Below are 14,287 nucleotides of genomic sequence, written 5' to 3'. Positions count from 1 at the left end.
TGTCCAGTCAGCCAGTTTTAAAAGACATCAGACCTTATGCAATTACCAGTGTCCCGGCCCTACCTCCTTCCCTCGGCCTCTTTGATATTTAATTTCCTCTTTGAGGCTGTCCCTGATGGCTGGTTTAATTGACTCCATCCACTGTGAGGTGGGGCGTGTCTGTATGGTCAGCTGTTAGTAGGGCTCTTTGTAAGATGCAGCCCAGTGTGTCGGCTTGCTCTCAGCCCTGGAACCTGCCTGGGCATGTCGCTAGGAGCTGGCTATTCCCAAGTCCATGTGAAACCCAGATCCCTTTGACCCCTATGCCTCTGAATTGGCACTGCAGGAACTCTACCTATTCACCTCACACCCACCTCTAAGACCCTGATTACTTAGAATGCTGGGGAATTTGATGGTTAGGAGGGACATTTCAGAATTAACAAGAGGTAGCTTTACTCCAGGCCCCCGCCTCCCTCACAGCCGCCCTTACACCTCGGGTGCTTGAGAAGTGCACCTGACTCCTGGGACCGAGTTTTCTCACCTATTACAATGAGGCAATAATGTCTGGCCTACCTCCTCACGGGGGCATTTGAGAATCAGGCGGTGGGTGAGCAGGGCAGGAAAGCACGTGGCAGCCTGTGAGCTACGATGCAAATGTGAGTGATTTCACTGAAGGTGGTCATTAGTTCCTGGACCTGCGCGGGGTACATTGTACACACGCAATAAACTGAGCAGAATTTAAATGAGCTCATTAACTTGTTGTTTGAAAATGCTTTTAACGAAGCCACTGAGCAGCAGCAGGGCCCCGGTGCACGTATCTGCCCCTCTGTGCGCAGGGAGAGGCACTGGGGAGGCCATCTCCGCGGCCAGTGGGGACAGTGAGGCCATGAGCCCCACTTCCCTGGGGATCCTGTTCGCCCCGGGGGAGGGGTTTCCAGCCCCAGGATCTTCCCAGGCCCCTGGGGCCCCGGGGCACGTGGTTGAGACCTTATTCTAAGGGCGATGGGAAACCACTGGAAGGGTTAAAACAGACGAGTGGCCTGATTTAATTGAAATTTAAAGTGTTTCTCAGGCTGTTGCGTGGAGAATGGAATGTAGGTGTTTGTAGTGCTGTCATGATTGTTTTCAGCTGACAAAGCTCTGAGCCTCCATTCTGTATCTGAGGGCAACCCCACCATGTGGGCCTAGGTGGGGCATTTTCCTCATCCTTACCCCCTGCAGACGCCGAACAGGCCAGACACTCCCTCACCCAGCTCTGATGGCTCAGGAATGGGTGTGGGTGCTCCCGTAGGGACTCCAAATCTACTTTCAGGGAGACCAAGACCTGGGAAAGGCAGCTTTACTCAAGCGGTGGCCTCGGTGGCCAGGCCAGGGCCAGCTGGAGAAGAGTCCGGGTCTGACAGCAGCAGCGTGACACCTTCCCACGCTCATCCTGCACCAAGGCTCCACCGCAGCCTGTCCTTCTCCTGCCCAATCCCGAGTCTACGTCTATGGGCTTCTTATCCCTGTGACCTTCCCAGGAGATTCCCAATAACCCCCTTTCTGCTTAACTTCCGGGGTGTGGGTGTGTGCGATTTACTTGCGAGGGAGAGTGCTGACCCATCTGGAGGGAGGGGTGACAGTGAAGAGACTGCGCAGGGGCTTTCAGTCAACCAGGGGGAAGTGTCAGGGCCCTGAGTGAGGGTGCAGCGCAGGTGGAAAAAGTGAAGGAAATGGATTGTAGATGGTGTTGCCGGGGAGAGTCACCAGAATTTCCTGGGAGTTCCTATGTGCTGAGAATTAAAGAGGAGTGAAGGAACTTGATGATTGGCTTGATAATACCTGGAAGCATAGAAAAAGTCAGGAAGGAACTCACTGAATCTTTATCAGGGCTTTCATCTGGGGCCGTGGTCGGCAAACTGTTGCTCGAGAGCCACATGAGGCTCTTTGGCCCCTAGAGTTCGGCTCTTCCACAAAATACCACGGCCTGGGAGAGTCTATTTTCAAGAAGTGGCAGCATTAGAAAAAGTTTAAGTTTAAAAAATGTGGCTCTCAAAAGAAATTTTAATTGTTGTACTGTTGATATTTGGCTCTGCTGACTAATGAATTTGCGGACCACTGGTCTGGGGGGTTATGGGGGACTGCTGTGGTAAGGGCCAAGGTTTTACTTCATGTTTTATACACAAGAATATGATTTATGTTCTGCTCCATATTTTACATTAAAATGTTTCTTACATTGTCCTGTGTTTTGTAAATAAAATGTAAAAGGTGCTTTTAAGACAGTCCTTTGGAAAATTTGGGGAGGTGTTAGATTCAAGGCAGAACTAGATTAAAGGAGAATGTCTAGGTCTCTTGAAAAGTCGAGGAAAAAATAAAGAAGCTTTCTTTGCTAAATAAAAGAAATGCTGCTATTTCAAAAGGAAAAGAAGAGATGAGGAAGGTACAGGAAGACTCTGGTACGGAAGCCATCAGTCATTTTCCTCTGCAGGGGAAGGTTTACAGCCAAGAGGCAGAGAACCACGTCTCCCTAAACAGCACTGACTGCATCTTTGGAAGCAGAGCCATGCTGAATCCAAAGCTCTCTAGACCTGAGACCTGCAGAGAGGAGGCATTCCTGAGGGAGTGTGTGAGGAGACTGGCTAGTCTTGGCCCCTCCTCCCAGTTTAGATTGGGAGGGGTGGTCTGGGAGGGAGAGAAGGCCTGGTAGGGGAAGGGGGGCAGTGAGGCCTGAGCAGGTCAGGCTTTCAAAGCCAAGAAGGTTAGCTATGACACAAAACTGAGTTTAAATCATGAATCAATCCACCAGCCAATTTGTTCATTTCAAATCCTAGTGGCCAGTCTAGTGGTGAACCCCAAGTAGAGTCAAATCCCAATAGGTAACTGGCCAAAAAGCCCAGGTAGGCACAAGTGGTAGGATGATAAGGAAGCTGCTCGGGGGACCCTGAAGCAGGCCGGGAGCTGCTGAGTGATGACATTTGGTCACTGGGGGCAGAGTGAGTTGGTTGGTGAAGAATCTTGAGAGGAATGAACATCCTTTGCAGGTCCCACAGAATCTCCTGAGACCCGGACACCTATAGCTGCAGGAAATAAGGATTTTATTCTAGATCCAACGGATTTTATTCTAGTCCACCTACCCACCCATTCATGGAGAAGTACCAGATTATAAACAAAGTCTAACATAGATCCACATCATTAATTCACAGCGAGACTTAGGGGACTATATGCAAAGATAAGCATTCTTGACTTTCAAACAAGGGTGCAGGGTAATGAAAATGAGGCTGACCAAAGGGTTACCAACCAGAGGTTCTTTGAGGGTCAGCTTTGAAGAAAAGACAAGTTGTAAGTAGCACGAAATGCTCACATCGAGTGAGCAGGGCCACAGTTCTTAAAATATGTGTTTCTTCACGCAGCTGAACAAAACTGGACGGAGAGCTTGTTCCTTGTCCTCATTGCCCAAGCAAACCTTTTCTCCACAGGCAGCATGACACCAACCTTCCTCCAAGCAATACCAGCATGAGCATTTTATCTAAAAATCATAGATTTCATGAGAACTGTTTCTGTGAACTCCACCTAACTTGTCTGATGTTTTGAATTATTCCAATCTGTCTCCACCAGAGTGAATACATCAGAGCTAATAAGATCTAGATGTCTCCAGAATAAAACCGTAAAGTTGAAAACAGTCCCCAGGCTGCCCTCCAGAAGTTTCACTTGAGTAACACAGGGCAGCGGTGATGGGAACCACGTTCAGAAGAACATCCACCTTGAAGTTTCAGAGTTCCCCGAAATAAAGATACCATTTACAGTATACAGCTGGAGCCACCTCCCCCGTGGCTCGAGTTCACCCTGATGATTAATCACAATCCCATTTGCCCGGTGCTAATAAGCCTTTCCAAGGAGCCGGGCCCCTCCCTCCCCTCAAGTCTGAAGGTATTCTTCATCAGCGCGCACAGTGCTGGGATTATCGACCACAAGAAATAAGAGCGGCTGGAGGCCTGCCAGAGACTTCTTTAACTCTCCCTCTTCCCCCACGGGCTGTTGCTCTCTAAGCTGTAAACACACACACACACACACACACACACACACACACACACACACACATGCACACACACACACACAGTCACCTAAAAAGCTCAGGAAACAAGTCCACGCTTGTGAGAGCTTAGGGAGGCCAGCCCAGGAAGAGAGGACAGGAAAGCAGGCTCTGGTGGCTGCTGGCCACAGCTTTCTTTTTTCTCCCCTGCCAGATGGTTTCCAATCCCCCTTCAGTTCCAGAATAGCCTACAGCCCCGGCCAGGCAGCCTGCCTACCCAGAGCCACATCTGTGCTTCCAGGCAGGCTCCCCTCTGCTCCCAGACACCGCAGGCCCTTCCTGCTCAGGCCTAAATGGTACCGAGGGCGCCTGGCCTGAAGCTGAGGCGATAATCCCCCTTAACATGCAAAGCACTCAGGGGAGGGGGCCACAGGGCAGCTCCTACATCGGATCCCCTTGAGGGAGAGTGGCTTTCTGAACCTGGGAGACAGCAGCGCGCTCGGATCCTGTGGGCCCACAAGGTGGAGTGGAGAAGCCCTGAGCACAGGGCTGTTTATAGGACTCCGGGAGGTGATTGCAGAAACCATTTGAGGTCCCTGGAGAGGGCACATTCGGGCAGAGCTCTGAAGCAGACCTCCTCCTCCCCTGAGGGCTCTGGTCTGGCCCCTGTTGTAGCAGGGTAGCTTTTTCTAGACTGCCTTCTTACACAATGGTAGACAGACACGGGGTGTGTCACCTCTGTGCCAAGCACACTCTTTCCCACCACAGGAGGCCCTTCTGGACTGTTTGCAGAATGAATGAGTGAGTGAGTGAATGAATGAATGGCGTGTTCAGTGGGACCTTTCGCGCCAAGAACGTTTAACTAGTTCCCAGCATGCTCGTCCAGCCTGGCCACCTGGCGCAGGGGCACGGGTTGTCCCCTCCATCCAGGCTCGCAGGGACGCCTGGGCCCGTCCTTGCACAAGGACTCTGGGCTCTTCACATCCCCGGGGGGCCTGTGCCAAGGGCAGCTGCTTTCCCACCCAGTTCCCCTCCTTGGTTGAGTCTCTGCTTTTTTTCTAAACCTTTCCACCTGGCAAGGAGCCAGGCAGGCCTCTAAGTCACACTCAGAATTTCCATGACAGTAAATAGACCAAACGAAGCCCTTCCCAGCCCCTGAAAGCGGTCTCTCCCAACCCCGCCGCGTCTGGCAGCGTTTTTGTTCTCCCCATTTTGCTCCAGGCCTGTGGAAGGTCAATGACTCCTTTAAAAATAAGGAAAACATGGACAAGTGCCCAGTTCCTAACCTGCTGACAGTGCAGTTCTCCGCAGCAGCCCACAGTCCCCCGCTGCAGCCGGCACAGTGATTTCTCACAGAGGCCTGCAATCCATTATGCTCCAGCCCGCTGCTGCATTCAAATGTAAAAACAGATCCTTGGATCAACACCCTATAAAAAGCCAAGAAAAATGTGGTAGTGTTGTTTCCTGGCTCCAGCCAAGAGCTTTCTGAGGGAGGAATCCTTTGCGAGCCTGCAGCCCGGTACCTGTGTGGTTTTCATGGTAACTTGATCAGAATCCCCAGAAGATGTGGAGGTTTCAGGTATTAGCGCCCCGGTCCTGTGGAGATGAGAAGCGAAAGGTGCCACAGGGACCAGTCACCAAATTATTTTCACAGAAATTGGGGCTCTGAGGGGGAGACACCTCCAGGTCTTTCATTTCCTCCAGCTCCTCCTGCTCCAGGTCTGGGCTGAACCATTCTGGAAGATGGCACGTTAAAAGCTCCACGCCAAACATGCTCCCCAGCTATAAAATGCAGCCACCTTCTTAAAATAAAACAAGCTGGCTGCCCAGCGATCCTGGCCAAGCCCGAAGGAAAACAGTTTCCTGCCTCCCTGGGTATCGCTTGCCATCGGTGTCTAAAATCCACACAGGAAATATGTTCATGGACTAGGATCAATTGGGGTATTTGAAGATTCCTAAAGAAGACCCCTTTATTCTCCTTCCTGTCCGTTTGTCACCTTTCTCCCCCTTGAGCCTCCTCTCCCATCACTCCCTCCCCCACCCCTCCCCGCCACCCCCTCTTTGAAGAATGCTTTCAGGAGGCTGGGTGTATGAAGTGTCAGGAATAGTGGGACAACAATTTTTTAAAAAAATACATTTTGATTGATTTCAGAGAGGAAGGGATACAGAGAGAGAAATAGAAACATCAACGATGAGAGAGAACTATTGATAGACTGCCTCCTGCATGCCCCCCACTGAGGAATGAACCCACAGCCCAGGCATAGGCCCTGACTGGGAATCAAACTGTGACCTCCTGGTCCATATAGGTCGATGCTCAACCACTGAGTCACACCAGCCGGGCACAAGTTTTAATCTGGTTTGCTGGAAGGTCACTCTTGCTGCTGGTGTTGGCCACACGCTCGTCCTTGCCCCGGAGGATGGCCACATTGCCGTCCACATTCTGTCTGCTCCACGCGTGCACCTTCTGGCGGCTACCTTGCTGAGATCATTGTTTTTCTCTTCTGTATTTTTAGCACAGTGTGAGCCTTGCAGCAGGATGAATAGCTCAGACCCTGCCTTTGCTTTTCGGAGCGCAGCAAGCCTTGCTTTGGCTGAATGTGTGGAAGTAACTTTCACTGTGCGAGAAGATTTACTTTATGTGTGCTTTGGCTGAATTACACGTGGAGACTTTGCTTTTTGTCTGTGAGCTCACATGCTGCCAAGTACACATTTATCTGGATAAACATACTCTCACGTAACACACACACACACACACACACACACACACACACACACACACGCACACTTCTCCCAGTTTAATTTTTATCTAAATCGAATCAACCTTAAGTATCAAATCCTGTTCCTGGTCTAAAATTTTGCCTCATTCACTGACTTGTCCTGGGGCGGTGGTCAGGTGTCAGTGTCTGGATTACATTATACCCCCGGTGCCTAATGCAGCACCTGGCACACGGTAGACAGTGCATACTGAAGGAATAAAGAGACAAATGGGCAAATAGTTTCCAGATTGATATCCAGGTTGGAGAAAAAAAATCTAAGAAGAGAAGAAAGGCCAAAGAAACACTGCTTTCTGTTTCACCTTCTGACATTGACTTTGGGGAATTAGAGGGAAGGAGTGCCTGCCTGCTCCAGGTCAGCTCAGAGCTGTATCCTTCATGCCATGTAGGTTTCCACTGAACTGTCCCCTTTCAGGCAGCCTTTCCTGGCTACCTTGTCTAAAGAAGCCTTCCCAGCACCTATTTTATCACTTTCTCTCTCACCACCCTGCTAAATTATCTTGACAGCCATTTTCCACATTTGAAATAATTTTATCTTTGTTTATTTATTGTCTACATTCCCTCCTTCTAGAAAAGTGATTTCATGGCTGCATTTTTATTTTGGTATCCTCAATGCTTACGACAGTGTCTATCAAGGATCAGCCATTCAATAATGACGGATTGCCGAAACCGGTTTGGCTCAATGGATAGAGCGTTGGCTTGGGGACTGAAGGGTCCCGGGTTCGATTCCGGTCAAGGGCATGTACCTTGGTTGCGGGCATATCCCCAGTAGGGGGTGTGCAAGAGGCAGCTGATTGATGACTTTCTCTCATCGATGTTTCTAGCTCTCTATCTCTATCCCTTCCTCTCTGTACAAAATCAATAAAATATATTTAAAAAAAAATAATGACGGATTCATAGGCTAAGTAAAGAACCATCCTCTGCCTGGACACAGGCACTTGAAGGGAGCAGTTAGTAGGAAGCAGGTCTAACATGGAGGCTCAGCTCCTCCCAAATCTAACCCTTCACCTGCTTCCCTGGCTGGACCCTGGAGTGCTCCACACTCTCCATCCTTGACTATCCAGCTTCCCCGTCTGAGTTCGAGCAGCTGCTGCTGATCCCCGATGCCCTTGCTTTCTGGCTCCCACAGCTCATTCTTGGGGGGTGCGAGCTGGGAACTGTGTGCCTCTGACATGTGGCCACCACTCATTACTGCTGAGCTGATCCTTCCCTGCCTTGTCCTGCTCCCTGACTTTAAGCTGGGGACCCGTTCCCGCCCTCGCAGTAGGAACACGTGGAAATGGAGCTCTCATACCCAAGGGGACTGCAGCCGCTGGGTTGAATAGTTTACATCCCCTCAAAGCTCCCTCAGATGCTGCTTCCTGGCTCCTTCCTCATCTTCCTGCCATCTGTCTCCTGAACTGTGTTTCCACTTTAGTTTCCACAAAGGCCTCCAGTTTTGACCTCTGGCTTCTTTCCTGGACCACAATGAGGACTCTCCCACTAGCCACAATGTGGTCAGCTGACTTAGGTTAAATGGCCCGAGCCTTCCAGCCCGGACCCGTTCATTTCCCCTCCAGTGGGTAATTGTGCTACACCACTCCCTGCCTCTTCCAGGTTTTCTTCAATCCCCTTGGCCACGACAGTGATTGCCCACCCCTCCCCACTTCACAGAGGCTTTTACGCTCAATGGTACCGCTGCCGTTGTAATTTAACCTAGTCATGAATAACAGGGAATGAGCAAAGGCATGCCCAGTTAAGTCTTGGTGAAATAGGGAAGGTACTTGTCTGCCAGTCACATCTGGGAACAGGCCATTGGCCAGAGGAGGCATGGCCACTGCAAACACAGAAAGACTGGAGGTACGTAAGCTCCTGAACAAGGGAGTTTGCTCTCTTGCTCTCTCATGTTTGTGGCTCTCTCTTGGTTTGAGCTCCTGACTTGCAGGACTCCCATGCACCTGTATTTGCCCATGTGGCCCACAGCCATGTGGACCCACACACAATGGACTAATGGGCTGCAACAAGCCTAATGCTTTACTAGACCCAGATCCACCAGGGAAAGGGAACTTGGGACACTGGCTTTGGTTATAGCTTTATTGATTCCCCAGATACACATCTTCCAGGACTGGATTAAAAAAAATAGGATTATGGAAACCCAAAGACATAATTCCATGAAAATAAATCTTTCTACCACATCTCATCCTCCCAATGGGGAGAGGGATGGACTCCAAAATGCTTATTCCAGCAGTACCCCAAGAACCCCATTCCCACTAGCAATGAAGAAAGACCATCATGCATTTCATTGATAGGAGTGCTATTATTTTAGTGGTGCTAGATTGGGTGCTTTAGTCTATTTCCTATGAAACAATCATGATATATATCACTAAATGGACACTTTCTATCTGCCAAATATGGCAAAAAAGCACTTTATGTGATCTTGTTTAAGTACCTCAAAAGATCTTTGACTTATGTGTCAGTGTATTGTTGCCCAGGCTGCCATAACAAGATACCATAGACTACTTGGCTTAAACACCAGAAGTTTACCTCTCATAGTTTTGAAGGCTGAAAAGTCTAGGATCAAGGTGCCTGTCAGGCAGATTTCATTCTGCACCCTCTTCTTGGCTTGCAGGTGCTGCCATTGCTATGTCTTCACATGGTGCAAGGTGAGAGAGCTCTTTGGTATCTCTTCTTATAAGGACACTAGTCCTATTGGATCAGGACCCCATCCTCCTGAACTAATTGAACCATAATTACTTGCTTACTCCAAAAATAGTCACACTGGGGGTTGGGGCTTCAACATATGAATTTGAGGCAGACATGTATATTCATTCCTTAATAGTCAATAGGCTGGTTTTAGGGATAAAGAAATGGGCTTAGAAACTTAAAGTTTCCTCAAGGTTATACAACAACAAATGGCAAAGTTAGGAGTTGAACTCAGGCCTGTCTGGCTCCAGAGCTAGTCTAATCACTATTCTATACTGTCTTTCTATACTATGCCTTGACTTCAACCTCTTCTTTATTTGGCATCTCCTATATTTACTCTGGAGTTTGACATTCCTGAATTCAAATCTTAACTCTGCAATTCTAGCTGTATAATCTTGGGTGAATAATTTCCCTCCTAGTCCAGGATATAGCATGAAAAGTTTAATGGTGAACTTGGCCTTTCCTTTGCATTTAAATCTCATCTCTGTTTAGACATTGTCTCTCCTGTAAGGTTAGTAGCAATGATTATTGCCACTATTATTATCAGCTATAACTGTTGATTCTCTCTTTACTCCTGCTCCTTCTCCTGCTCTTCTCCTACTAAAATATATTAAGTTCCTGCTGTGTATCCACTGTGTCAGGTAAGTTTATACACATTATTTCTATTTAGCTTCTATAACAATGTAAAGTAGATATTGGTAACAGAATCATAGGGAAGCTAAACAAACTGTTGAAAATCATCCACTAGAGAGTGAACTAATTAGGGCTGAATGCACATGTGCCTAATTCTAACGCCTGCTCTCCTTTCCTTGACATGTTTTAGTTTTAAGGAGTGGATTGATAAAATTGCTTCCACTCCACTCTTCTCTACAAGTGACTTCCCACTAGCACACTATCATCAAGTAGCAATGGCAACCTGAAATGTGTTTAAAAATTTAAGCAAAATTTAAATTATATTCCCCCAAAATTTGAAGATGTACAGTGGGCTAGCATTGAATTGTAAGGCTCTGAGATAACCTTGTTTTAAAATGATTTGTTTGCCGAGACCGGTTTGGCTCAATGGATAGAGCGTCGGCTTGGGGACTGAAAGGTCCCGGGTTCGATTCCGGTCAAGGGCATGTACCTTGGTTGCGGGCATATCCCCAGTAGGGGGTGTGCAGGAGGCAGCTGATCGATGACTCTCTCTCATTGATGTTTCTAACTCTCTATCTCTCTCCCTTCCTCTCTGTACAAAATCAATAAAATAAAAAAATTAAAATGATTTGTTTTAAAATGTCATGGTGTATGAGGTCAGATAACAGAAGAGGTCAAGAGGAAACTGTGATTTCATTTGATAATGGTAGCAAATCATCACCCTCACTTCTGATTGTTCTGCATAAGCTTATGTTGTGGGATGATTTCTCTGCATGAGCTTTACCTTGTGGGATGAGAGGTAAAATTCTATTGCAGGTGAATCACACCAACTACTGAAAATCTCTATTGGATCATCTCAGATTACAGGAAAATACTGACCACAATCAGCATCCTGGAAACATTGAGAATTATTTAAAATGATAAGTGGGCAGGAGAGGAAATTTGTGGCACCATGAATATCTCTTTTGCTCTTTCTATCATTCCTCTTTGGAAGGACCAGGCATGCTGCATGCACTGCAGAGGGCTGAGTATAGGTACTCACATACGTTTCTGGGATACCCTGCTATGCTTCTTTTCATGAAGAGAGCAATTGTGTTTTGTTGCCTAGGCCTTGATTTTCATTGGTGTTTGCATTATTTTCCATTTATGAATGAAGAGCTTAATGCCTGTTTTTGAAAATGGTCTTTTGATTTGAGGAAATGTTGTGATCTTTAATATTATGAGGATGGGAGGAGGCTGTGAGGCTGGAGAAGGGACATCATTTCTTATCAGAATTGCCAGGGAGGCATCTAAAATTGGTATACATCTTCCCCTTTGTCTTGAGGGGGGGATGTTTCTTCAGTTGAGAATGCCTCATTCAGTGTGAACCAACACTACAAGTAGAGTGTGTGGGGACAGACATTAGATGTGTTGAGATAAAGGGGGGAGGGGGGAAATGGAGATATCAGCTGGTGTGGCTCAGCAGTTGAGCATTGACCTATGAACCGGGAAGTTACAATTCGATTCCTGGCCAGGGAAGGGAGAGGGAGAGAGAGATAGAAACATCAATGATAAGAGAGAATCATTGATTGGCTGCCTCCTGCATGCCCCCCACTGGAGATCAAGCTCACAACCTGGGCATGTAACCTGACCAGGAATTGAACCCAGGGACCTGGTGCATGGGATGATGCTCAACCAAATAAGCCACACCAACTGGAAAAAAAAAAAATTCTTAAATAAATATGTTGCGATCAAGAAATGTCTTCTTCTTGGAAAGTTCCAGCATCTCATTGCATGTTTCAGTAAGTTCCTGTGTCTTGGTACTGTGGTTTGCTAGTGAACATAAAAGCCAACAGATGCTATTCAGGACAGACTTGATGAGACTCTGATCCAGGTAGACTTGCTCTGGGGTTTGGATGACAAAAGACAGCATACCTAATGTGGGTGAGGAAGCTCAGTTTGGCAACTGGAAGACTAGAAGCTTTGAGAGCCTGCAGAATCAAGTCCTCGACATGGACCCTGATGTTCTGAAGCCAGGCAGAGGTAAGGGTAAGCTTCTACTGGGGATTTTGTGGACGGACGCATGGACAAGAGGAGGCATCAGCAAGAGAGGGAGAGCACTGTGGACACCGAGGCTGGCAGGCTGGTGTGGGCATGTGAGGTATCCTCCAGACATTCTCATGTGTAAGGAGAACAAATGGAATAGACATAGATTATCAAAGCAGCAGATTCTCTAGTTATATAAAAATGTCACGCCAAGTGACACTTAATGGCCAGTGTTTCAATCCAAAAATGTTTGCGATAAGAGTCTTGTGCTTGAAGTATTCCAGCCTTTGTACTATCAGGGCCCAGAGTGGCTGCCAACTCCACTGCACACACTGAAGTCTGAGGGACTGGCCAAGGCAACTGAGCTCCTCTACCATGTTGCTTCCAGATTATTTCTTCCATCAATTCTCCTTGAAAGGCTCTCTTTGGTCTCTCCTCTAAGCGATTTCCTTTTCAAGAATCACCTGCTCCTTTCAGCAGCGTCTTCCTTCGGTGTTTAGTTGCTTCACTCTTACCTCCTTTTTCCTTAGCCTGGCCTCCCCACCCGAACCACATTTCTATCCCAGTGTTGGGCATATTCCAACCCGTTGAGACAAGAAAGGAGGGGAGGAGAAGAAGCTGGCAGGAGGCTTTGCCACCAGCTCACATTTTGACAAAAAGGCAAGTCACAACGTTTCTAGGCTTCTTTCCATGTGCTAATCTGTACTCTGGGGGACCCAGAGTGGTGAATTGCTGCCCTGGGGAAATGCCATTTAAAAAGCCAGTAAAACCATTTTGAGATATGGAGGGTTATGTTCAGGGTCAGCAATCCGTGTAGCCTTTCAAAGGTCAGGCGGATCATTGCACGTGGGGTGGGCAGTGCTGGAGTGCTGGGGGAGATGGAAGGAGGCTCCGCTGGGGATTGGAGCAGGTAGCAGGGTTCATAAAGGTTATGACCAAGACTAAGGTTAAAGATTAAGCACTGATTCTGTAAACATCTCAACCAAGCACCATATGCAGCGTTTGCAAAGAAGAAAGGGCATGGGTTTTAGATTCAGCAAGAGCAGGGTTTAAGTTGTGGTTCAAACACTAGCTTTGGGCAAGTTCCCTTCCCTGAGTCTCAGTTTCCCTGTTGGTAAAATGGGGACAAAACAAAACCCATTTCAAAGGGTTGCTGTGAGGATTCAAAGTGCTAACACACCTAAAAACAGTTGACACATAGTCATGAATCACTTATTTTTTATTCTATTGGCCTTGTTTGTCCTTCTGCCCTTTGTGGTTTATTCTGAAAAAAAAAGATTTTTTTTTTTGAAGAATCAAAATAAAGGATCAAAGATTAAAACTAGAGACTGAATCTTGGCAATGTGCAAACCACTGCATTTGAGTGAGTGGAGAGATGATGGGAAAAACCGTCACCCCTGACCTTAACAAGCACTCAGATCTTCGTGTTCTGTGATACTAGTGAAGAATCTGGAAGGATGTTGCGGTGCTTGCACATTGCCACCCACACTGTGAGGTCTGGTACTTTTTTGAAGCGAAGGAAATCAGAAATCAGAAACACAGGATGCTGGAGTTGGAAGAGGCATGGTAGTCTCACCAATGGAACAAAATTGAAGACTTGAACCCTGGTCTCCTGGCCCTTAATTTACCTCAGGCTCATATTTGACATGGAGGTTGCATAAGTGACTACAGAAATGTGTAGCAATAGGCTCTGGATCTTTCACAGTTTAACACAAAATTGCAATTTAGAAAAGGAATAGCCAGGCTGGTTGAATAAAAACATTTGAATTCCTAAAAATTTACATGAGTTCAACCCCAGTTAGCTGGGCTGGATAGGCCACCTGACCACACCTAGTTAGAGTTTAGAAATCCAGAATGTGTGGAGGGCCTGTGTACCTCTTGGATTCAGTGCCCCCACCCCCACTTCACCCCCTACTCCCCTAGACTTCCATTTGCCTGCTGGGTGGCCCTGTATGGGCTTCATCAGCTTGCTCCCTTGTCCTCTGTCTTCCGGTTTGGTTGATCACGCGAATGTTTTGGCGGATGATCAGTGGGAGGGAGGAGACTAAGGTGGCGGTCTGTATTTTTCTGGCTTCCTCCCTGTTGGGTCACTCAGGGCAGGCCTCACCCACTGAGGGTTCCTAAAGGGCAGCTCTCAATATGCAGAGGTCTCCTCTGGGTTCTGGGAATAGCTCCCTCCCCTTTG

The sequence above is a fragment of the Pipistrellus hanaki genome, assembly GCF_964339955.1.
Source record: "Pipistrellus hanaki genome assembly, chromosome: 9".
Classification (NCBI taxonomy): Eukaryota; Metazoa; Chordata; class Mammalia; order Chiroptera; family Vespertilionidae; genus Pipistrellus; species Pipistrellus hanaki.
The sequence above is the reverse complement of the archived record's forward strand: the minus strand, read 5'-3'. Positions refer to the sequence as shown.